Genomic DNA, 23880 nt, shown 5'->3' on the forward strand with positions numbered 1-23880 from the left:
GCAAGATAGATTACGTTTACTCGGTAATACAACGAGTACTATCGTATCTTAAGCTACTTTCACTATGCATTCGATGGCAATGGCCAATTTTTATCATGATCCGCCGTGGAGAACCAATTTCCGAGCGGACAAATGCATTTGCTTAATACGCAAATAGCTGTTGCTATTAAATTGTAGCGACGTTTAACAACGCTGCCGTGTGTACAGCGGAGCTCGCGAGGAACGTAATTAAATACGAAATAGTATGCGCTTCCTAATTGCGAGTGGCCAGAATTTAGCAATATTCGCGGTTCGTGTCCGTCTTTCGACAGACTTTTCCCAGTTGCTATGGCAGTTCAGCCCTGTGCCTTCGATGTTTGCTTTTCAATTCCTTCCGTCATCCATATTTGAGAGTAATCGTAAAGTTCGAGTGATAAACGATGCAAGCACGTGAATATGCGAGCAAATATAAGTGGAAATTTTTAACAATTATTATCATTTTTATTACATCTATATCATCTATCATTTGAATGTTTTCAACTTTCAGCGTTAACTATCTTTGGAGATTCTGCAGAAGAATAAACGGTTAATATGTTTCATTAATTTTTATATATTATTGTTCGAATAATTTTTAAGTAATTTTTATCATCAATTAAAATCTTTTGTTATCTGCTTAAATTTTTATTTTAAATTTTACTATTAGTTACATTTGTACATGTTTTCTTCAAATTTATAAATTTCTCTTTCGATGGCTCTAAAAATTAAAACATCAGAGATTGAAATGTGTCAGGCCATGAAAATTAAAATATTTGGAATGCTGAAATTCTAAATTTCGGAAGAAAAGAAAATTTAAAATATTAAAATATCTAGAACTATTTAATTTTAAACTCCAAAGATAAAAATTTAAAGTCTTAAAGTCTAAAATTCCAAACTGCTAAAGTTAAAATATCTATCGTAGAATTCTATGCTGATAAGCTTTAAAATTCCACCATACTCCACATGGTATTTGCATTCTTTTTTTTTCTAATAAAATTATTTCATATCTTTCGTTTGCATTTACATGGTTTATCATTTGAAATGTTCAATTGCGGATCACAAGTTGTCTTCGTATTCCTCTGATCGTCGTCGCTCCTTCGGGCGATGCTTCGAGAGGGATTGTTGTTCCGAGCCCCTGTTTTGCTAATCCTGAATAACCACATATATTGCTCGTAGTGAGTGTTTTCGTTTCACCTGGACCACAGCTGGAATTGCTAAGTACGATTAAGCGTGCGTGGGAGAAACGAAACAGCAACTAAGTCTGGGAAATGAGCTTGTGATATTAATACATTGATGCGTTATTTCAAGAGATTAATTCTTGGGGGGACAGGATAGCGCGCACGGGATTCGCTGATAAATTTCGATATCGAATTAGAGACGGAACGCATTCGAATAATTTCCGGTAAATATTTACCTGGGATGATCATTGCAACTCTGTTCGGCGGTTTGTCCGTATAATTTCTACGGAAACTCATTATTCGTTGGATTATATTTCCATATGTTTGAACCAGTCTAGTCGGTATTTACGGTTATAGTTCTTCAATCATTCGATTGTTCATATAAAAATACAAACAGGAATTTTAAATCAAAAGCATATACGACGTTTACTCTTGAATACGCTGAACACTATTGTTAGAATGAATGCGTGTTCTTACGAATAAAACGTCTGAAGATCGAAACGCATATATTCGTAAGAATTTACATATTTGATGTTGACGTGTTCGTCAGAACGACATTTCGTCGCATCACATGTAACCATAGCCTAACTCGTAAATAAATCAGCGAACGTTTCACAGTGAATAGAAATTATATTGGCCAATATATGACTCACTATTGGAGTACCGTCAATCTATTAAATTATCGATCACCAAAACCAAAGAAAATCACTGTCCAGTCAAATCAAATTCTTCCAGCGATCCTTCTTTCTCAATGAAATTTTCGTCCACGGATTTGTCGAGGATCGCGTTTCTTCCGGTTTGCGGGCTGGTGCCTGACGAAGGTTGAGAAATTTATTATCGTTAACGAGGCCACGAGCGTTCGATCAGTGCGGACAAAGCGTAGAACGGCGAAGTAATTTTCTCGGCAGGTGCAACGCCGCTGCGACAACAAAGTAGTTTACACCGTTTACACAATGAGGCTCTTTGAGAGCGTAGGGCGAAGGCCTCTAATCGTTTCCCTCTTCCCTTCGCGGAGGGGATTGTAAGCGTTTCAGGGTTTTTGCAGCGGGAGCAGCAAACAGCGTGCTCGCCTTCGTCGTCGTTGACATCGTCCTAGCGAATTCGTCGATGCCTCGGCACCGAAAACCTATTAGCTGACAGTCAATAAACAAAGGAACGGTTCTGGGCGATATAATATTGATTAATGGGGAGGTTAAGGAAGCGTGGAGCCGTTTAGTCAAAGTTCTCTCCAAGGCGGCGCGAAATCGACGTGGAAGGGGCCCCGTTTGTGTGCGTGCCGAGTATATGCCGAGCGATTATCGAATTTCCTCCCCGTAACAACGAGGTTCTATTAACTCCCACCCGGCGCCGGGGCTCACCCGATACAACCCCTGCTTTTGTGTATTGTTAAGACTATCCGCATTAAGCGATCCATAATAAGGAGTTACGCCGCGCGATAAATCGTTTCAAATTGCCGTGGACGCCTGCCTCGATCGATCGCATCTCACTGCCTGCTACTGGTTATTAGCTGGAAAGATAGAGCAAATGATAAGTTGCAGGTAAATAGGTGATAAATTATACGGTTTTTTTTTCATTGACGATGTTAAGATGCGAGCAAGTTGCTGTGAGAGTCCGATCTCTTGGCAGTTTTGCATTAACGAAAAACAATTTTTCTAGGATAGAGTTTATACAGACGGTAAACTACTATATTTGTGTCCACATCTTTTTAATTGCATGTAATTCCTTTCTGGACTGCTTTTCCTTATTCTTATTTATTATTCCTTTCGTATAGAATAATGTACCAACATGATACGGGAAAGTAAGATTCTAATAGCATTTTGCACATTCTAATAGCATTTCTCAATTCTTACGTGATTAGTTTTGAATTTTCTTTGAAATGCAGATAAATGATATATATTATATATCTATAAATTGAGGTATCATAAAGAGGCGTAAAGAATCGTAAATACCATAGCAAATTTATAAAATGATGTTTGATATAACGTCACATTTCTCTACTTCTCTAATTCGCCAATTCATATTGATCTGGCTGCTGAGAGGTTCAATTAACGGGTCTTACTTCCACTAACGCGTTCGAAATACTCAATTATTAATTGTGCATTGTAAATGAAACATGAAATAGTAATTTTTCTAAAAGATAAATTCAAGAACTAAGGTTCATCATTTTTTAAGTTTGAAGTCTAGAAAAGTGTAGTATGTACGTATAGAAAGACATGTATGAACGACACTACAATCTTCAAACCGAGAATATCTTCTACTTTACACAGTTATCAAGAATTCCTAGAAGAGACATATTTCAAGTGAAGCGAAGTGCACGTTCGACCTGCATTTAAAACGATATAATTCGCTTCACGCGTGAAACGATTCCAACAATATATCGCGATGAACGAGTTCATGTTACCCTCCATTCTAAACCTCAAGTTTAACAGAATAATGAGCAACATCACGTCATCGCTACTCATTAACCAATCCTGCTATAATCTTGTCAAAGCTCGATTCTATTAAATAAATAAATTACTCGAACCTCGTCAAAGAAAATCGTTACGTGCCAATATTTTCCGTACCATTCGTACATGAGCCGTAGAACAGTTGTAGGGACGAGAATTTTCCCAGTGAAAAGGTAGCAGAAGGGGTCGTTGCTTCGCGGAAACGTTTTCTTAACCGGCTCTCGTTGTTTCCGATAGCCGGAACAGTCGCGTTTTCCGTCTGCGAGAATTAAGTCCGTGAACACGAATGGTAATCCGGCCCGATATTAAAAAAATACCTTTTGAAGCGGAGTCCACGGATGGGCGAGCAAACCGACGTTGATACCACGGAAATCCGAACAAAGCGTACTTTGAAAATCGAGAGATATCTGCCGGCAGGACGTGGAAGAGGGTAGCGGAAGGGGAAAAAAATAAATTCGAACACGGACGCAGTAAACTGAGAATTCGGGTCATCCTTTGCGATCTTGCGCATAATGTCCTCCGGTGAATGTTGCCTCTGTTCCGCGAAATTTGACGACGAAAGAGGAGCAAACGAGGAAACGTTTTGAAGGAATGTTTCGAAACTACCCCCGCCTGCTCGCCGGATCGCGAGCAAGGAAAACCACCGCGAGTTCTTCCGATTTCAGACCAGACCCGCTATGGAATTATTTGCCCAAAGTGATCCTAAATTTTTGGCTATTTTCCCTGGCCCTCTATGTATATCGTAAATGGATTCGAAGTGCTCGGTTTCGAGTTTTTACGTGTATTCCTATCCTTTCCATTCCTATCCTTTCTTCTTGTTCGTTTTTTTACGCCACCGTATAGTTGTTGTTTTTTAGTAATTATGGAGGCGGCTACATTATTCAGGATATTCGTTGTGATAATGTGTATTGGGATAAAATGTAGGGTTATTGCAGTAAATAGGGTTCAGGTAAGCAGTTTTTCTTGTAATTCTACTTAAATGTAATTTACATAATGATATGATAAATCTATTTAGTAATAGTAACGTAATAGATCTATTTGACTCGTTGCTCTCTTCTATACAATTATTTATACCTTTCATACAATATCTAGTGAAATAAAAGCTTACATTTGTATTAATAACAAATAATATAATATCAGCATCTATCCTTTTTATAAAAACAAATCTAAGTCTGGTATCTAGCGAGAAGTAAGAATTATCTAAAAATTCCTCTCCTCAGTCATTCACAATCTAACAATATTCGATTAGAATTAATTTTATAATAATAAAAGTTAGTAATTTAAAATCTGAAATTTAATAAATATAAAATTTTAATAGCGAAAAGCCTACTGTTTTAATAGTAAATCTTTTTCCACAAAGAGACTGAAATATATATATATACATAGAATAAAGCTAATTTTTCATCTTCATCCTACGCTCGCCATTATAATAATAATACCGGTTTGCGATCGGGACGAGAGAAAGCTGGCGAAGTTAACGAAAAGCAAGGAATGGAAAAAAAGGACGGAGGTGGAATAGAAGCCGGAGGCAGGACGTTTATTTGCAATTGAAAGTAGGGGCAGCAGATTGCACGCCAATTTCTCGAGGACGGTTTCCGAAGGAACGGAATGCAGTTTCCGTAAGAAAAATGGAACTAATTGGTCCCCTCGAAAGACGCGGACGTTCGTGGCAAACAAGACGACGTTGGAGCGCATGAAAAGCAAGCCGTCGGTGGATGATGTAGGGTTGAGGGGAGGGCTGGAGGAAGGCATGGAGGAACAGAGATCTTGTAGTATCTGGAATTCTAGAGCATGGCGTCGAGTGTGTACCGTGCGCTGCAGGCTTGCGAAAGATAGTTGGTGCACTCGAGAGATAAAAGGGAGCCATTCTTTTTTTAGAGCGAACGCAAACGAGAAATTAGAGCATGGAGACACTGCTTACCAGTCGAAATCGTGCGAGTCCCGGTCGTAGACTTCAGAAGAATTCTTCAACTTCTCGGTTGAAGATACCGGGCGGAGAAGTCGCCGCGGAAAAGAAAGGAACTTGTATGCCACTGCTGACTAGAACGGTCATTGAAGAATGGCCCGAGAGCAACTTTTATGAGCTTCGAAGTCAAATACGGTTGCTCTGCTTTCGAGAACTTTGAGGGATTTTACATGATCTTCATGTTTAGATTTTGCTATCGATAGACGTTCAGTGGCTCTCATAATCGATCAAATGTTTCTTCGGCACGGAGGCATTTTTAGTAATAACGAAGGAGACAATGTGCATGCTAAATCTTAATTCTCTAAAATTTAGATTCAAAGGGTTTCTGATTATTTCCTTGTTGTTTCTCCGAAGCCGAAGTATTTGAGTTGTTCGTAAGAAAAGAGACAGAATTCTTCGATATATTTTTCAATGTATAAAAACTAAAAAAATGTCAAGTGGAGCTTCGTTTAAAGGTGTTCGAACATTGGAAGATCAGATTCTATTCGTTGAATATAATCATTCTATTTATGATTATTCTATTATTAGAAGATGTACAGAGAAATTTACAGACGCGAGATAAGTTTCTTTTCTTACAGAATTCGTATCGCTATGAATATTATTAATTCTTCTTCGATACTTATCAATTACTCAATGAGATTATCAGTTTTATTACATATTTAAAGAAACCTTTGAAACGAATGGTAATACGTTCCAAGATAAGTACCAGCATAACTTTGTTTTAGCTTCAAGTGCTTTGTAAATTTTAAAGTTCCATTAATAACTCATTTAATTTTCCGTAACCTTGAATTATTAGTCACTAAGTTTGCTATGAAACGAATTGTAGTCGCAGATATTTTGAAAACTATAAATTCGTTAAAAAATACATAAGTCGACAGGTAAGTTTAACCGTCATTTTTATTCGAGACAAGTTCCTATCGACCGTAAGATATTCTCGAACATGAATTAAGTTCCATTAAAAAAATCCTCCCATATAAGACGGTAATAAATTTCTACGAAGATAAAGCTCGCAAGTTTCTTTATCCAAACTTAACAAAACCTTAATTTTCCGCTCTTCTAAACTAAATGCAACCTTCGTGCTTCCAGCGAAACGAAAAAATCTCCGAGTCCTCGCGCGAGACCCTGAAATCCTTTTTCGTCCTGCAGGATTCACTAAAGCGATGTCGTTAAACCTTAAGTGAATTTTCAATTTCCGAAGCTTACACGTATATTTGTATAGTTAATTGCTTTTGTTACAAACAGTCTATACATTGTCTTTCAGTATTTTCAACGCACATTTTTATTGCATTTTTCACATAGTTCAAGCAGATAGATTATTATTGCACCAGAAATATTTATCGTATCTGTCTTGTATTGGTGTTGTACCTATTTCACGTCTGAGTTTCATCCATGTATGATCTCGAATTGTCTAACTGTATATCAGTTTCGCTAATATCTCAACTAATTCTTACTAAAAGGCACGACTAAAACGTTTTAAAAATTTACACCACGACACCTAAAGATCAATTATCTTTCCTATACTAAGCTACATCTCGAATTCATACGCGTACTTTGATTTGAACCTAAATCTTGGTATAAACTCTAGATCTTTGTTTTAAAACTCCCAAAGATTAACAGGTTTCGTCATTAAATGTTAAATTGAAACTGTAACTGAAAACTCCGCCAATATAACAATTATTCTATCCAATACTAATATCTATAGAATCGTCAGATAGAGATGAATCGTTCGCTGCAACGCAAGAAACGCAATGAGCTAACGGAGAATCACACGAATCTTTCAATCTTCCTATATCCCTTCGTCCAGACTGAAAGCTACCATAAGTTCGCAGTAGGTCTAATAATACTTGCAAGGTTTTAATCGAAAGAAGCTGACCGGCCGCGCGATCCGCTCGGTTACAAATCGACAACGGCTCGTTTGTTACGGCGGTCCAGAGTTTCTAACCAGATTTTCGAGACTTTCGAGTGGTACTTGGCGCGTCAAAGGATACTTTCCGCCCGCGGCGGCCCGACGATCGTTCGGGAGCGAAGCGAACAATCGACGCGGTGCGGAGTCAAGTGTCGAACAACCGCCGCGTAATCATTCCGGAAGCTTTGTCGCGCGCATCCGAGTGCGGCGTACAGTTCGCTGCTGCTTCCACGCTATTGAAGAGCCTCATTAGTACTGTTTGTTATTGTTTGTACGGCACTCGGGGTGAAAAAGAGCGTGATACTAGAGGGTGCCCGAGGTGTCACCGTGATCCCGCTGATTCTCGCACCTCTCTCGTCGTTACGAGTCCCACCCACCCTACCCCCCATCGTCCGTCTACTTGTCCTCATTTTTGGTTTCCTTTTAAGCATGTTCCTCACAATACGCGAAAGCTTGTTAAGTAGAAGCACACTTGGACTGATACGCTGAGGTGCACGCTGTCGTCTGTCAAGGGGAACAGGGGACACTTGTGACGTTCTTGCGCCAATTTTCGTCCGGTTGCATCAGTCCCGTCTTTGGTATGTAAGTAAGAGTCAGGTTACTTAATCCTCGCATCGATAGCCGAAATTGGCGACGTTGAACGATCTTCCACGTGGACGAACGCAAGGAAATCGTGCGATGATTCGTGTGGACTGTACATTGGATGTTTCAATCGTTTATATCGAAATTCACGCAATAACTCGTGCGTCGTAGTCACAGCATTATGACTGTGTTTGTAACTGTTTCACAACTTTTTACGGTAAACTACAGCGTTAATTGTTGCAGGCTTCCACCCGTGCCTTGGTTTCTTCAGGGTAAATTCCTGTATCGAACATAGTTTCTGAGTAGTATCATCTTTTCTTATCGTCTGTATTGGACTACTGAACTATGATTTATCAAGTAGGCAAAAGCGTCTTTTTTAGGGAGTTTGGTTATTAACATAAACGTCCATTTTTATTCATTCTATAACGTGTCAAATATAAAATGCTTGGCTATTAACGTAGAAATTTTATTCATTTTACGAGACACGAATGTCCCTTCCAATTTGTACCAAAGTACCAATCATTCTCATTGATTGCTTGGAACATTGCATGCGTAACTATTACGTTTACCTGTATAAGTATTTATGCAAAGTATTGAACAACATTTAATTAATAACAAAATTTCAAATATTATGTAATATCGATAAGAAATATATCAAGTAACAATGACCTTTCATTTACTAGCAATATAACGAATGTCAAATAAAAGTTTGTAAAGTGGTTACCAGACTATGCAATAAGAGTTAAACAGGCGATCGAGACGAGCCAAGGCTATCGTAAAAGAACGTTACAATGTATCGATGTAATCCACGTTGTCCGGCTGGTTCTGTAAAGCGGATTTCACATACAGGGGGTTGTAACATGCCAGTTCGTGACCCGATCTGACGCTAACAAAGAGGTCGAGTGGGCCCACTCGTGTATTCGTGCGCACACAATGACCAGAGCATGCGCGATTACCCATTCCTTTAGAATTAGCGGGACATCAAACTTGCACAGGGCAGAAAGACAGTAGTTCCAATGGAAGCAAGAAGAGAGAACCGGAAGAGCAGGCCGGGAGTCTTTCAGCTCATCGCGCTCCGCAAACAAAGCGGTCCCGTGGAATGCACGCGCCCGTTCTCTGTATATCCACGTACATCCTAGTCGCCAAGGTTTACGACTATTCCCTTAATTGCGAAGATATCGCTTTTGTACTTCCGTATAATAATCTTCCCGGAGGTGAACCATTAGCCACTGCTAAATGAAGAAGGCCCCAGCTTCTTTCTTTTTCTTTTTTTTATTATTATTTCTTCTGCCTCGCAGGCCTCCTTTTCTCGTTTGGTCCTTCGTTCGTCCTGGTACCGCGAGATAAACGGCGCTCGCGGATTATTCCGCTTCCTACGTTTGGAAAAAAGGAAATTTCGCCGGCAAAAGCAAGGGAGAAAACGCGAAATTTCAGGCCGCCTTCGGGTCTCCCTGAACTGGCCGCCTTATATTCGGCAAGGTACGAGCTAATGAGGAGCAAATCCCGAGGTAAACGCGGCCAGCAAAGAAAAAAAGGAGAAGAAGGTCCGCCAGGAATTGCGGGAGTTGTTTGCGTCATCAGGAGGCAAACGCTGTTTGTCTTTGCAGTTTGCATTGCATTAAATTCAGATGTAGCCACGCTCCACGTTACCTACTTCTGATTCTTTTTTTAAGGAGTTTCGTGTCTCTGATTGGTTGCACGCTATCTTTCGAATATTGAGAATCTTTAATATCGCAGTTTTATTTTATTTCCATATAGCCATTTCTGCCATGTAGGTTACAAATTCCGGAATATAAAAATTTAACACGCAATTTCATACGAAAAGTGTAAACTTCTATGTGCAAAGAAATAACAATAGATATTGATAACACAATCAACGTAGTAGTGGATTATTTTCTCTACTTTCACATGCATATAACGCACATCCTGAATTCTTCAATTTTTCGTAAACGCATAAATATGCACGCTATACCAATAAATTTATTCCTCTCGTGTTTCGCATTATCTTCATCTAAGTTATTACATATTCCCCTTAAAATTCGCGGCATACGCATTCCAGTAGCCTTATCAAACCGCTATAAACCATCTTAAGCAATAAAAATAGCGAACAAACTGAAAAAACCAACGAACGAAAGAAAAGAAGGAGGCTCGTTGTTGGTGCGTTCCATAACGAATCAAACTGTATAGGCGAACGAGTTGCCGGTTGTTGGGAACGAGTAAGTGGCCAGGGATAAGGAAGTGGCAGTCGAGTGACGGGGGGGTAGGTCTCCTAGCTGGTGCAAGGGGTTATACGAAGAAGAGAGGGACGGTGGTGGAGCGGCGGTAGTTGGGTGGCAGTAGGATGTACTCATCCGTTGCAGTGCTGCAACTAATGAGACATCGCTAAAGGGCACGGGGTAGGTGGGTAGACACGGTGAGGCATATACGTGCGGGGGTAGGCGATACACTTCACCTGAGACTGCAGACTGCAAGAGATAGACGACGACGACGACGTCGACGACGATGAGGACGAGAGTGCAGGCACAATTAAAACTGACGCTCCTAATGGCAAGTCAAACGCCGACGGGCTCGAGAGATTCTTGACTTTCCAATGAAGCGATTGTTTCATATTCCTCTGCTTTCCTCCTGCTCCATCCATCGACCGACCCGCACATCGCTCCAGCTTCGTATCTCTCACTCTCTCTCTCTCTCTCTCTCTCTCTCCTCTATCTTTTTCTCTCTCTCCACCCCCCCCCCCTTCACTTGGCCCCTTGTTTCTACCGAGCCGACACGTGAATCCTGGTTACGCGACGGAGCCAAGGGGGAGGTGGAAATAGAGAGAGGACGAGGCCCCGTTGAAACTTTAGAAGGGAGAAATCGGTAGGAATCTGCGTAGATCTCGACCGGGATAGGGATGGGGTGGATTCGTCTGTTTCGTCGTTCACGCCAGACACGTGCACTTTTGTCCGATCCTTACGTTACGAAAAATTCTCTTTCTCTTTTCGAGATCCGTATGGACTCGTATAGTTAGCCATGTCAGAATCAATTTCTTTCGTTTAGTTCCTGTTACGTACGTTTAATTAAGAGAAGTTGAAATTTACCGATCGTCAAACGTAACGCGTTACTGTGTCTGAGTATTAACGTTGAATTTAATTGGTTACTTATTGCAACAGTAGACGCGTACTACATATTGTAAAACGTTACACGTAATACCAAGGTGAAGCTACAAATGAAACAAACTTTATGTGTAAACGAAGAAGTACAGAAGTTAACGACAAAACTATGCCAACACCTTTGCTCAATAGTATTACGGTGCATTCTAACGATTAATATGAATGTTGGTAATTAAAAGCAAATTCAAAGTGTTGAACTCAACGAACAGAGAGTATGCATGTGCACTTACGCTTAATCTATCATAAACTGGATTTTACAATAGCGATAAATATGATAACGGGGTGGCACGAATTTTACGTCGCATTTAACACACCACGCTTTTGTTAATCAACGTTTGCGGTTCCCAACCGAAAACTAGGTAAAGTCTTCGGCAACACCGTGCACGGGCAGAAAGACGAAAACTCTGGTCACAGTATCAGAGAAGCAGGCAGGCTAAACGGCCTGAGAAAGCGGGAAGACAGTGATCGGTAGATTCAGGCTGATGTCTAAAACAAGCGACGACGCGAGGCAACGACTCCGATACGCGGTAGGAGCAGGCGGCATGGGGTGGAAGGTGAACGCGCGGAGGGTTAAGGGTGGGTTGGATACACGAATGCTAGATAGTAGCTTCGGGCGGAGCTTGATTATTTTCCGCTAGCTCGTTCATTCAGGTGGAGAGCGTGGCGCACGAGGGGTTCAATTGGAAACAGCAATCACTGCTCGCCTGTATTTTGTTCTCTTCTCGGGTGCAGCGAACTCCAATAATAAGCTTTCTCCTATATTGCCTCTTCAGTTCCCCTCCCGCCGTTGCTGGCCTCCTCGCCAAGTCTCCAGAACCGGCAACAGAACTACCCTTTCCCTCTTTCCGCTCCCCTGGCTTCGACTGTCCTCCCCCGACCCACTCTCTCCCCGGTGCCGCGTTTCCTTCGAGTTTCCAGCGTTTCGTCTCCCGTACGTTCCCCAAACGACCTCGGTTCCCGAGTTCGAGTCGTTTGCCGAGATACCCACCCGCCCTTCCTCCTCGTCTTACCGCCCACTCACCCTGTAAGCTCACAGGTTATTCCACGGAATTCCTGCGTTCTTCAACGATGGAAGGGAAGAACGTTCGTCTGAGGATGAAGGACGAGACATCGAGATGAAAAGTCTTCGAGGCTTCCTCGATCTCGAAAACTACCAGCTTTTGTCGTACCTTTGCTCTATTGGGCATTTGAAGTATAGATGTGGGCAAGGTCGCCACCTTGAAACAAGATCAACGTTAACGAAAACTGATATGCGAAACTCTTACAAGAGAAACTTAACCGAATTTTTTGGTAAACTTGCCAATTTACGTAGCTGGTATCCAACGTTTCAAAAAACGGAAGGTTTATTAAATATGAATTTATTTGTTACTCGAAGAGAGTTCAAATAATTGTAAATACCAAGGTGAATATTAAAAAGTAAACCCCATAAATCACTACGCTTATTTTTTCCTGTATTTCTGTTTAAGAAGTGCACTCGTATATTAAAATGCTATTTATATTCTTTGTCTAGCCTTGTCGCTGTGCGATTCGTGTTTTATATAATATGAGGTTATAGTTACAATAGATACGTAATTGGATACACTTAATACGTCACAGCAAACAATTTATAAATTCCTATGAATACAAGCGATCTTCAGATATTTTTTCGTTCGTTAGTACACTCCCATTCACTGTACTCATAATCTAAGACGAAATGCAAAACATTTAGTACCCGTCGTGTTCTATTTGGATATAAAAGTTTCCACATTTGTCCACTGTCTCGTCCTAATATGTTAACGTTCGCGGACACTATCCAATGACGCGTATATCGCTTTTTATCACGAGAGACACGTTTGATAACGTTTGCACCCATATTTGTCCTCGAGGGAGTTAACCAATTTCGCTTTTCATCCCCGTGGAAGTATTATCGTTATTCTAGAAAGCCGTGTTCGAGACACGAACAAAATGCACGGGAAGCACGGATGGTATGGAGGGAAATGCCCGGCACGTGAGTGGGTCGCCGTTATATCAAAAGACCAATTACAATAAATTCCGAGGACGCCGCTTACTCTGGCGGCACGCGAGCGGGTATTAATCCGCGCGGACTGTCAGCGCGCGGCCGCGATAATGGAATGGATCGGCTTTTATCGGTCCCCGAGGCACACCGCCGTCTAAAGTTCAATCGCCGTTGACGAACGCGAAAATATCAGCGGCTGAGAAATTCCGGAGGCCACACCGCGGTCGCGCTACTCCTATCCTCGTTACCTGACATTTCGATAGCGATGGGGAATAATATGCTGGCAATTTCTGCCAAATATATCTTGTACAATGCTTCTCAAGGGCTGTATCATAGCATCATTCGTTTCGTTCTACCTTTGATGTATAAAAATCTGCCTGTAACCTAACATTCCATAAAATATTGGCGAATTTGTACCGTGTAATTAGTTGTTTCACGAGTTCGTCGCACTTTTTCATTAAAAATTTGTTCATTTAAAAACGTGCAATTGGAAGCAGTACTAATGAAACGGACTGCGTAATCGATATTTGTTGATAGGAACGATCGGAGAAGTTACTATTGGAAGATACAAACATGTCACTTTGCCCCTGTTTCATCGATCTTGTAAGTAAAAGAATTAAATTGACAGGTTGAAACCGAGAATGAAAAATTGTTCGTAGTATAATAAATGTAGTGGATAATTTCATATGAATCTCTCAATCAATCAGAAGATCAATCAGAAATAATATCAAATTCAACTAACTCGTCCTCCTCTTATCTCTGTTTAAATCTCATTGAATTATTCCTACGAAAAACACAAATTTTTACTGAACAAGGCTTCCGTGAATTAGGGTGAAGCAAGTTCTTTAAATGGCAAAGAACTCGATTAAGCGAAATAATTCTTGTTCGCGGCACGTCAAAACAATAGCAGGAGTCAGATCGCACCCCTAATCCCCCAGTCAGAGTGTGCCCTGCAATTACACGAGCGCTAACTCCAACCCTTTCCCTCCGGTAAACGGCACGTAAATATATCGATTCAATTCCGTTTCAGCGGTGACCATCCCCCATACCCTTTCGGACGGTCTCCTGCGCGCCCTTCTATAAAAATTTATCGTCTGGTAAATTGTTTCGCGCGGCGTGTTCGCGATTCCACGCGAAACGGACGAGAAGTACGCGCGTGCACGTTACGCGCCGGCATTTCCAGCTGCAACGGAAACGTCGATTCGAGGGGTTGAAAGGGGGTGAAAGGAGCAGGAGAGGCGGAGAGGATAGGGGGTAGAGGGACCGAAGTGACCCGTAGCTGCTCTAAACCTGTCCGACGGGATGTTAATTAACAAAAAGTCATTAAACTTTTCACGGTGAGCGGAACGAAAGACCGTGGACCTGTCGCTTCGCCTAGGATCGATGCACCCTCTTTTATTTTCCTACTTTCCGCGTTTATTGTTCTACCTTTTTCTGCTTTCTCGAACCAAGTTCTTCGTATGGTGAAGCGAAGGTCGAGAGGACTGACGTTTTGCATTGTGTATTTTGTGTTTTTTCTTCTTGTGTTTTGCTTTGGAAATCTACGAGCGTTCGTTAGATTCGGATTTTTTAGGCAATGGTAGAATTTGAGATGCTTGGAAGCTTCTATTTTCACATGAAATTCACACTTCTATAAACGTAATTAAACAATTGAACGCAAATAGAGATTTGTTTCAGACTTTCCTTAACTTCCGATATCTTCTACGTTTTTGTATATAAACTGTACAGATGAATCAATACAAACAATGAAATTTCCTCACTTTGTCTCGACGATGCTATAAAATTCTCTCCACGAATGTACTGTTTCTCGCTTTTCACAATGCGAAATTTAAACAATAGACGACAAACCAAAGAAGATAGAAAACATCCTATGACAATAAATCACCCTAATCTTTCTCCAGAAAATAACTTCCTTACCTGAAAATTCAATGTTTCGCGTAAATCCTCTACACGAATTCAAACAGCAATTAACACATGACTTCCCATATCGAAGTTGCAGGCATCGTAGAAGAGTTGGCTTTATCAATTCCATGAACTCCCGGGGCAATTACAGGGGCAGCGGAACGTCGGCTAGATATCGTGTTTCTTTTGACGCGTATCGTCCAAGAAACTTTTTCCCATGCCTTGTGTAGCGGTAAATTCGAGCCTCCAACCCTCTTTTCGCAACGTTTAAGCGAGAATGGGCCGAAACGGTCGCGGAATTGCACCGCACGGCATAACGAGTTCAAGTGCTGCAGTCCATTGGTCGTGGCCGGGGCTGCGAGCAGCCAGACGATTCGTACGACACGGCGATAATGACAAGCATAACCATTACTGACCCGAGGTCGGTAAACGGTAACGGGCAGGGGGTAGCTTTTCGGCCTCGGATATCGTGGCGGCCGGCCAGATAAAAATCACTCGTCTAGAAGATTAAATAATAAATCACCCTCGCAGCGCTGCCCGTCTGAGTTCGTTTGCGCTCCGGTTGCAACGCCAATTAAATGTTTTCTCTTAACGATACGGGCAGGGAGTCTTCTTCCAAAGCCGAGCTTTCGGTCACTTCCGTTTCCTGGAACTGCGTCCTTTTCTTTTTTCTTTATTTATTTATCCTTCTTTTTTTTAGAAAGGAAATATTGAAAGTGAAGTGGTGCTTGCATGGTGCTATTACACTGTTATGTTCGGCATTGAAGTACTTTTGAAGTTTATTCATTATTCGTGGATTGGGACTTCGATAAAATACGCGATGCTAAGTCTTGTAATATTAAATTGTAGTTTTAAGTAGTTTTAAGTAAGTTTTAATTGATAGGCAGTGCAAGTAAAGGGTAACAGTTGTTACATTTATAAATAGTTTGTAGGGATATTCTAGGAAAAATGTGTGTTTCCAAACGTGCGACAGTTAGTTTTAGTTAGCTCCAACATAACATGATTTTCGTTGGGTTTCAGAAAATTGGCGTTGTATGATCGAAAAAGAAATACATCACAAGCAATTATATCATCGATGGTTATCTACCTCAAATAGACATTTAGATTAAATTCCCTATAACTTATACACCCTATCTTTGCAACCCTAAACAAGAACAGACCTAAAAGCCATTTCAATCCAATAAGACACAATTCATTACCCATTCGATCTTTTGAACGACCCTCGAGCCTATTTCCAAGCACACGAAACCCAGCCTTTAACCATTGTAAAAATGTTTCAATTCCGTAAGACGGCGCTCATTGCTCCGGAACTCAATTAATTTCGATACGCAGCGAGACATTCGTGGAACGCAGTGGTTCCGCCACCCCCATGGCCTAGTCGACCGCGGTTCGAACCACGGCGGTGCAAAAGACCTAAACACCGCAAACCCAAACGCTCACTAATTTTCTGTTTAGTCGTAAAATAAATTCTCGACGTTGGGGTCGGGTGGGATGGAAAGTAGGTGGGGGGAGAGGATAGCAACGAGTTCGAACCGTGGAGAATGCTCTCTCCACCGGCGTATTTTCCACCCTTGGTGTAAGGGTGAAGGTGCCGATGCCAGCATTTACCGGGGGCCGAGGCAAAATTTGGAAGCAGAAGTAATCGAATTTGTTGGCGTCGTTTAATGAGAGCCGCACAATAGTTGTGTCTGTATAATTGGTACACACCCCCGTCGCTACGAGACCCGAACCCACCCCCTCGACCCTCCATGGCCTTTTCCGACACTCTAACTGCTCCGCCGATGCAGCCGTCAGCGAACAGAGAAAGGGAAAAGGGGATCCTACGGCGTAACTATTTGGCTCGAGTACCTTCGCGAGAGACCGCATACAGTGGTTCTCGATATCTCCTCACACTCGATCCTCGTTATAGTAGATGTAGCGAATGAGCGTATCGTTTGACTGGTGATCTTGTACGTGTTTGTTTTTATTGTAATTTCATTTTATATTATATAATTATGTTATATATTTATTATAATTTTCGAAATAAGTCATTTAATTCATGTATATTATGTGTAAATTAGTGTAGCATGTTATTTATGTACACACGATTTATAGAAATAGTGGAACTAGTAGCTATGACTGTCTGATCATTGCTCACTGAATGTATTTATCTGAATGTGCACTTCCATCATGTAAGGATTATACTGTAAGAGAAAAATTGTAGATGGATGAAATCAATGAAGTGCTATTACATGAACTGTATTTATTGAACTTTTTGTCTTTCTATGAGTTGGAAGTTTTTAATGCAGTTCTACCGTAAGTTATTAAATCGCGATATATGAAATTTTCAATTCGTTTGGTTAAAATGATTAATCTTTCGTAGCAAGTGTGTATATAGTATAATAATACGTCGATTTAGATACATTTCTTTTCGTATTTGAATCTCATGCTTCTTCATCTGATTAAATATTTTGATATTAAATTTCGTCCGAGGCAAATATTTTATGCAATAGATATACTTTATATATACAAAGAACTGTCACAAAATGATATTTCCGAATTATTCGTATTCACCCATTATTCTCAAATATACTTATACTCTATCTTTGTTTCAAGCCTGATTCATCCTACACAAATACCAAATAGAAGCCCATAAATTCTCGATGTTCCATTTCAAATTCTCTTCAACGATCGTTGAATCCTGATCGTGGTTCGTACGCATTAGCATCGAGCAAAGCAACGGAATACCCTTTGCAGTCCAATGTCCGAGAACCCCTGTTTCGGCTATTTACCAATATAGTGATTAAATGTTCCATGAAATCACGAGTTCCACATCATAACATTTTAAGAGTACTCCTCCCTTGGTCATGCGGTGGCCCTCTTTTACCAGGACAACGATGCATGTAGCTTTAATACCAGTGGCCGTGCGAGGTGCGTATAGGTATGCGAGGTGGCACGCGTGAACACGCGTCTCTATACGAAACTTCGACAAGCTTCCAAGTACACTATCGTTCAAAAGTAGACACTCGGTTATTTTCAGTCACAAAGTACAGATAAATCGAATTTTATAATTATCGTAGTTACGATTAAAGTGTTTTTTAAAAGCTAATATGCAACAATAAAGTTGGCGTTTATAATTGTGAAATCTTGACAAGCTCTATTTTCAGATTCTGTAGTTGTTGGATTACAAATCAGATGACAAAGGTTCCTCTAAATTGATAGAAATTTCTTTTAATGCGAGCAATGATATTTAAATAATAAACATGTGTAATATGTGTATATGTGTAAACATGTATAATAAATAATAAAATATACTACTGTCCTGTTGATCTGATCTGTTGATATTATAATAAGATATCAAGTGATATTTCTAATTAATATTTGTTGTAATAATGTTTCTAATTAATATTAATTCATCATTCATTTGTGCATTTTGGTCATGTTCGAGCGTTACTTTGAATTGAACAAAGTATTCAGATACTTATGAAGGGTAGTGTACTTATACACTGCATAGTAGCTGGATTCTCTTTGCCTACTGTTTAATTACAACATACTTAGTTGCACAATTGTCTCTTTTACTCTTTCCACGTTGCTTCTAGCTGGTTGGTCTGTCGCTTCCCTTTGACCGTGTCTCTTCTCTCTTCGGCCAGTATCTCGATACTAAAAATAACGAGGCTGGGACAGGGATCACGGTGTAGGACATTTCTGTTCATTTTTCCCGAGACGGTTCCGCTCCGAGAGAGGCGTAATGGTAATTAGTTTTTCGCGTATGCGCTCGGAACCAGACCGAACTCTGGTACCGTGTTCGTCGTTGGGTCGAGGTTCCTTTTCGAATGGCATCCAAGATGGTCTAATTACCCTGCGTTCACTTTTCATTTTCGTTTTTTGGAAATCACGCTTTATGCTGTCTCAGATGTAAGATGGATGTATTTTAAATGATACCAGTGGTATTTATTATAATTAATTACAATTTGTTAAATTCTTAAATACAAAGAATGATTGTTCCGCAAGAAAGTTTAGAATTTTATTTGTTAATTTAACAATTTAGTAATTTGAAAATGCGTTAATTTCGCAGCTCAGTTACTTTTCATTTTTCTATTCTTTCGATAGTTATAATTATCAAATTTTCATTGACGTGTGTGGTTTCATTTCCTTTTCTATCGTTTCTTTCTTCATCGATCGTTTCTATCTGTAATTATCTTCCTTACAAATTTTCCAATTTCGCAATATTCTCTTCCCTAGTCTGCTGAAATTACTCGAATCGCGTGCCCAATGTTTTAATATCCTACATTCGTAGCAAAAGTTGGCGATTTAATATTAGAAGGGATAAAAACGTTTCGAAAAAGATCGGGAGGATTAGACATTTTTAGATCTGGTTTCCTTTCACAAATTTTTTAACCCTCTTCTCTCTTCACGCCTTTTTTCCTTCGACGAAAGAATGTCTGCGATGGTGGAGTATCGCTTACCCCGTTCACCGGCTCTAAAAGTGACAGAGAGTCAAAACACATCGGGTAAGTTGTTTTGCACTCACCTCCTTTTGCGTAGCGCGCGACAGCTGTATTTATACAAGACACTTCCGGCGAGACTCCAGCATGATAATTTCTTTTCCTTATTTCTGCCTTCTCCTACACGAACACCAAACAAGAAAAACAATAATTTTGCTGGCACGTGTACACAGAATTGGTCAGCTACTAATCCGTCTCGTCTTTCCCAATCAATGGGTAGAACGTTGATCTGAAACCTGAAATGAAACTTCCGGTTACCATCTATATATGTATCGTGTAAAGAGGAAGGAAAGAGATTTAAGGGAGGATTAATCGAAAACCGAGATGTTACAAACAACTTTATCGAGGGAAACGAGTTTCAACCCTTAAATTCCTATTAACACTAGAACTACCAATAGTTAACACGAAGCTATTTCTACCAAAACAAGCCAAAATGATTGGTCTTTAAAAAATACGTAATAATAGAATATTTTTATATTTATTGATTTATTAATTTCTTACAGAAGGAATTCCATGTTATGTAGTATATTTTTGGTATTATTAATCCATTTGGGACCATGATCCCTAAATAAGGGTTGGCACATTTATAAAATTGTCGAGCCAGTCATTTTGACTGGTATGGTATTGCTAGTATTAGCATTTAGCGATCTATCTATCGATCCGGAATTTTCTGATATCATCATATCGAATGATACGTAGTAAAAACTTTAAAAACATGTGGGAAGTTGTACAAAACAAGGAAACTGGTTAATTGGGGTTCAATAAACAGATTGCAGGACCCTTTTATGCTTTGACAAGTACCAGTCATTTTGACTGGTATTGGTATAAATAGCCTTGATGCAAAATTATTTTGAGTTTGAATACATAAAAAGCAAAATAAGATCCATTACATTATTCTTTTAGTTATCGTTTCAAAAGTCATTACATCATTGCGAAAAAAATATAACATGAAGTAGGAATTTTAAAATGAAATTTAAAACCAGTAAGTTTCATTGGTGTGGTAGTTCTAGTATTAAGAAGATTATGATGTAGCGCAAGAAGTTTTGTTCATTTGTATCTCTATCGAAACAAAAATGAGACATAGATTTCACGAATTTGTAAGAAATGAATGAAACTAAAAATGCCATCGGTGAATTAATGTTTGAACAAATATTAAATTTCTCATTAGAATGCATTAAAATACGTATATGAACTACTAATTTTATTGCACTGCATGTGCCTATGGAAATTGAAGAGTTAATATCGTAGTCTATCGGTAAGCAAGGTTCAGTGAATTTGAATTGTATACTTTTATTAATGCGGATTTTTATCCATTTATGCGAAAATGTACGGAGCGCATATAGCGTGCTAGAATATAAAAAGGTATGAAAAGTAAAGTAGTCGTTATGATATTTTAATGGATAAAACAAATTTTCACCCAAATTTTGCTGTTTTGTTTAATTGCATTTATGAAACCCCACAGCCTGTTTGTTAGGCTTGAAAAATATCATTTTGCTCCTGTTTCCATTATCCTTCAATTAACTGACGAGACGACAATTTTCACAATAATATTGCGATATTAATGCGAATCCACGAGTGTCAATCGATCGAACGAGAAACACTGTTTTAATTTTCACAACGCTCGCAATTGAATTGATAATTTTTGCATTAAATGCCGGGCGCGGTTTAAACGAGAGGAAAATCGCGCGCGCACAGTTTGCGAAGTAGAGCGATAATTCAACTCAGATTCAACTATAAATAATTATTGCCTGGCTCGTGATAATTTCCCGTTAATTTAACTACGCTTTTTCTGTCGTTCGTTCGTGTTAAATACGGATGCCACGGGCAAGTACTCGAGCCACATAAATGACAGCGTTGATTAAAACGTATGTACACAGAAACGAATTGAAGTTACTATTCATTTTATCTTCGCGCGCGATTAAGCTGTTCGTATAAGTATCTCCTCTGCGCGATACTTCGAAACAACACAATTAGTATAATGAGTTAGTACTAGTCCTCTAATTTACAAATCCCCCAGTTTCCTACTTCACTAATCCCGCGTCCTCGCATTTCGTGAATTCTCGACTCGTCAAATATTTCACTTTTCCTGCTTCTTTGCCTTCATATATTATAATTTCATCTCGTTTCTTCAACCGTTTCTCTTTTGCATTGGTCTAAGTTATAAACATGTCTAACACTCTTGACGATTCTTTATTTTCTGATTTTATTGATTGTTTATGTTAACTCAATTCACGGTTCCAAGGATCTATAAATTTCCGGCTGTCTAATATTTTATTTCTTAAACTATCCAATTTTCTCTATTAATTTAATTTTCAACTCCACCGATTTTTATACTTTTATAATACACGACGAACATTTTAATATTTTGTATTTAAAAAATTTCTACTTTCTAATGCGCAATTATACCACTTTATAAATGTATATTACAGAAATTTGAGAAAATATTATATAAATAACGATCAGGATGTCTAGGAGTGATTTCCAGCGAAATAAATGCATGATTTTCTAGCAAATAACTCGCACCTGGTCTAACTGACGAAATGATCTAGCCAGCACACGGTTTGCCAACTTCGATATCAATCTTATTACACGTCTCTACTTAACTTTCAAATTTGTCTGCTTCTTTAGCTACATCCTGCTTAATATATCCGTTAATCCCGCTGTACGTTGAACAAGGAAAACAAATGTTCGCGAGTATCCGGGAACGTGGTCGATTTGTAGTTGTTGGATATCGTTGACTGACGATATGTAAGATTGTCCAGCAAACACTGTGATTATTTAACTATAAACAAAGTCTTGTTCAGTCTCGGATATACATTTTTTTCACTAAATCATGGTTTTATGAAATTCGATCTTTTACAATATGTACTGCTACCCTCAAAATTCCCAACTATAAGTTACGATCAGTTAAACTGCAATTCAGTTATCATGTGCATGTGCTAACGTTTCAGCTAAATTTCGCTCGTTTCAATCGGTTTGCCAGTAAATCTTCGTAGGGGCTTGCTCGATCGATATTGCTATATATCACAGCGAATGAGTAGGTGTGGAGGGTCGAAATGTCGTTAGATTATACCAAAGATGTTTATTGGACGTGGGCCAACCTTCGAGATTCTCAGTCGCTTCCTGCGCAGATCGCAACGGTGCGATGCCAACAGTCAACGTGACGATGAGACAAGTGTGAAAGCTCGACCGTTTTGCGGCCTCTATCGCTTGAAGTACCAAAAATTCGCCAAGCGTACAACACGTCCGACCAGAACCTGGCATTTCCTAGCTCTATTCTTTCAATTTTACTGGGCTTCCGTATTTGTTCAGCTCACATTGGAAAATTTCACCAGGCAATTTCCCTTTTGTTTCGTTACTTATTACAGTCTTAGACTTGGTACATGAACGCTTTATAACCGATTCTCCTTCTTAGTTTCCCATTCTTCGATTTTTTCACTATTGGTAACTTGTATAGGATAAAATCACGAGCGCGAAAATTGTTGCTTATGACAGACACGATAAGCGTTATCATCGAGCAACTACAGATACCAATCTGAGTAATCAAAGGGTTTCGTTTTGGGATTATCTCGCGTCATATTCCTCTCTCTTATTAAACACGACATAGTACCACGCTAGGATAATTTACTTATAATTCTCAATGACAATTGATTGTAAAATACATCTAAATAAAAAAAAAATATTCCTCTCGATAAATCTACCTATTCCTCTGTTCGATCTTCGTCTTTCTCGATCACAGTCTAATCTATTTATTCACGGGCCAATTTTGTTGTTAAACTAGGAATTTTTATGACTTCCGGAGAAATTTCGAGGTGCGAAAATACACGCAACGCATGTAATATGCAAAGATATAAAAAATATTTAAAATAAAGCGTTGATTATAATATTTAGTACATGAAATAAAGTTTCTATAGTTACGTCCATAAAAATATAAAAGTCTATAAAAATCCTCGATCTGTCAAACATAATCATAACACCATCTCGTAACAGTTTTAAACATCAAAATAAATTATTTCACCACCTATAACTATTTCCACCATACTCTACGTCAACTTTATATCCTTTCTCTCTAAAAATATCGTTTTGTATCTTTCTGACTTTCAGCCGATGCCCAACGATCTCCCAAGACTGTTTGACGAGGAATTTTTCCTTTTGGTTGCCAAACAGCGGAATCCAAGACACATCAGCCCCATTGGAGCATGTACGTGCGGACGAGCGAACAGACGGAGTTGTTAATTAATATCGCTATAAA

The 23880-nt window shown here is 39.5% G+C and overlaps 2 long non-coding RNA genes across 3 annotated transcripts in view; one reads left to right on the plus strand and one right to left on the minus strand.

Annotated features, from left to right (window-relative positions):
• The window catches only part of LOC125385599, a 77272-nt gene that overhangs the window by 49815 nt on the left and 3577 nt on the right, over positions 1-23880 (plus strand). The window contains exon 2 of the long non-coding RNA XR_007225060.1: positions 23733-23829. This is a non-coding gene — a long non-coding RNA (uncharacterized LOC125385599). The remainder of the gene's footprint in view (positions 1-23732; positions 23830-23880) is intronic.
• LOC105666054 overlaps positions 19051-23880 on the minus strand; it is a 126256-nt gene continuing 121426 nt past the window's right edge. For both annotated transcript variants that reach the window (XR_001098973.3, XR_007225058.1), the window contains exons 3-4: positions 19655-19864; positions 19051-19603 (exon numbers count right to left, since the gene is read on the minus strand). This is a non-coding gene — a long non-coding RNA (uncharacterized LOC105666054). The remainder of the gene's footprint in view (positions 19604-19654; positions 19865-23880) is intronic.

This window comes from Bombus terrestris, chromosome 9 (genome assembly GCF_910591885.1).
Source record: "Bombus terrestris chromosome 9, iyBomTerr1.2, whole genome shotgun sequence".
Lineage (NCBI taxonomy): Eukaryota > Metazoa > Arthropoda > Insecta > Hymenoptera > Apidae > Bombus > Bombus terrestris.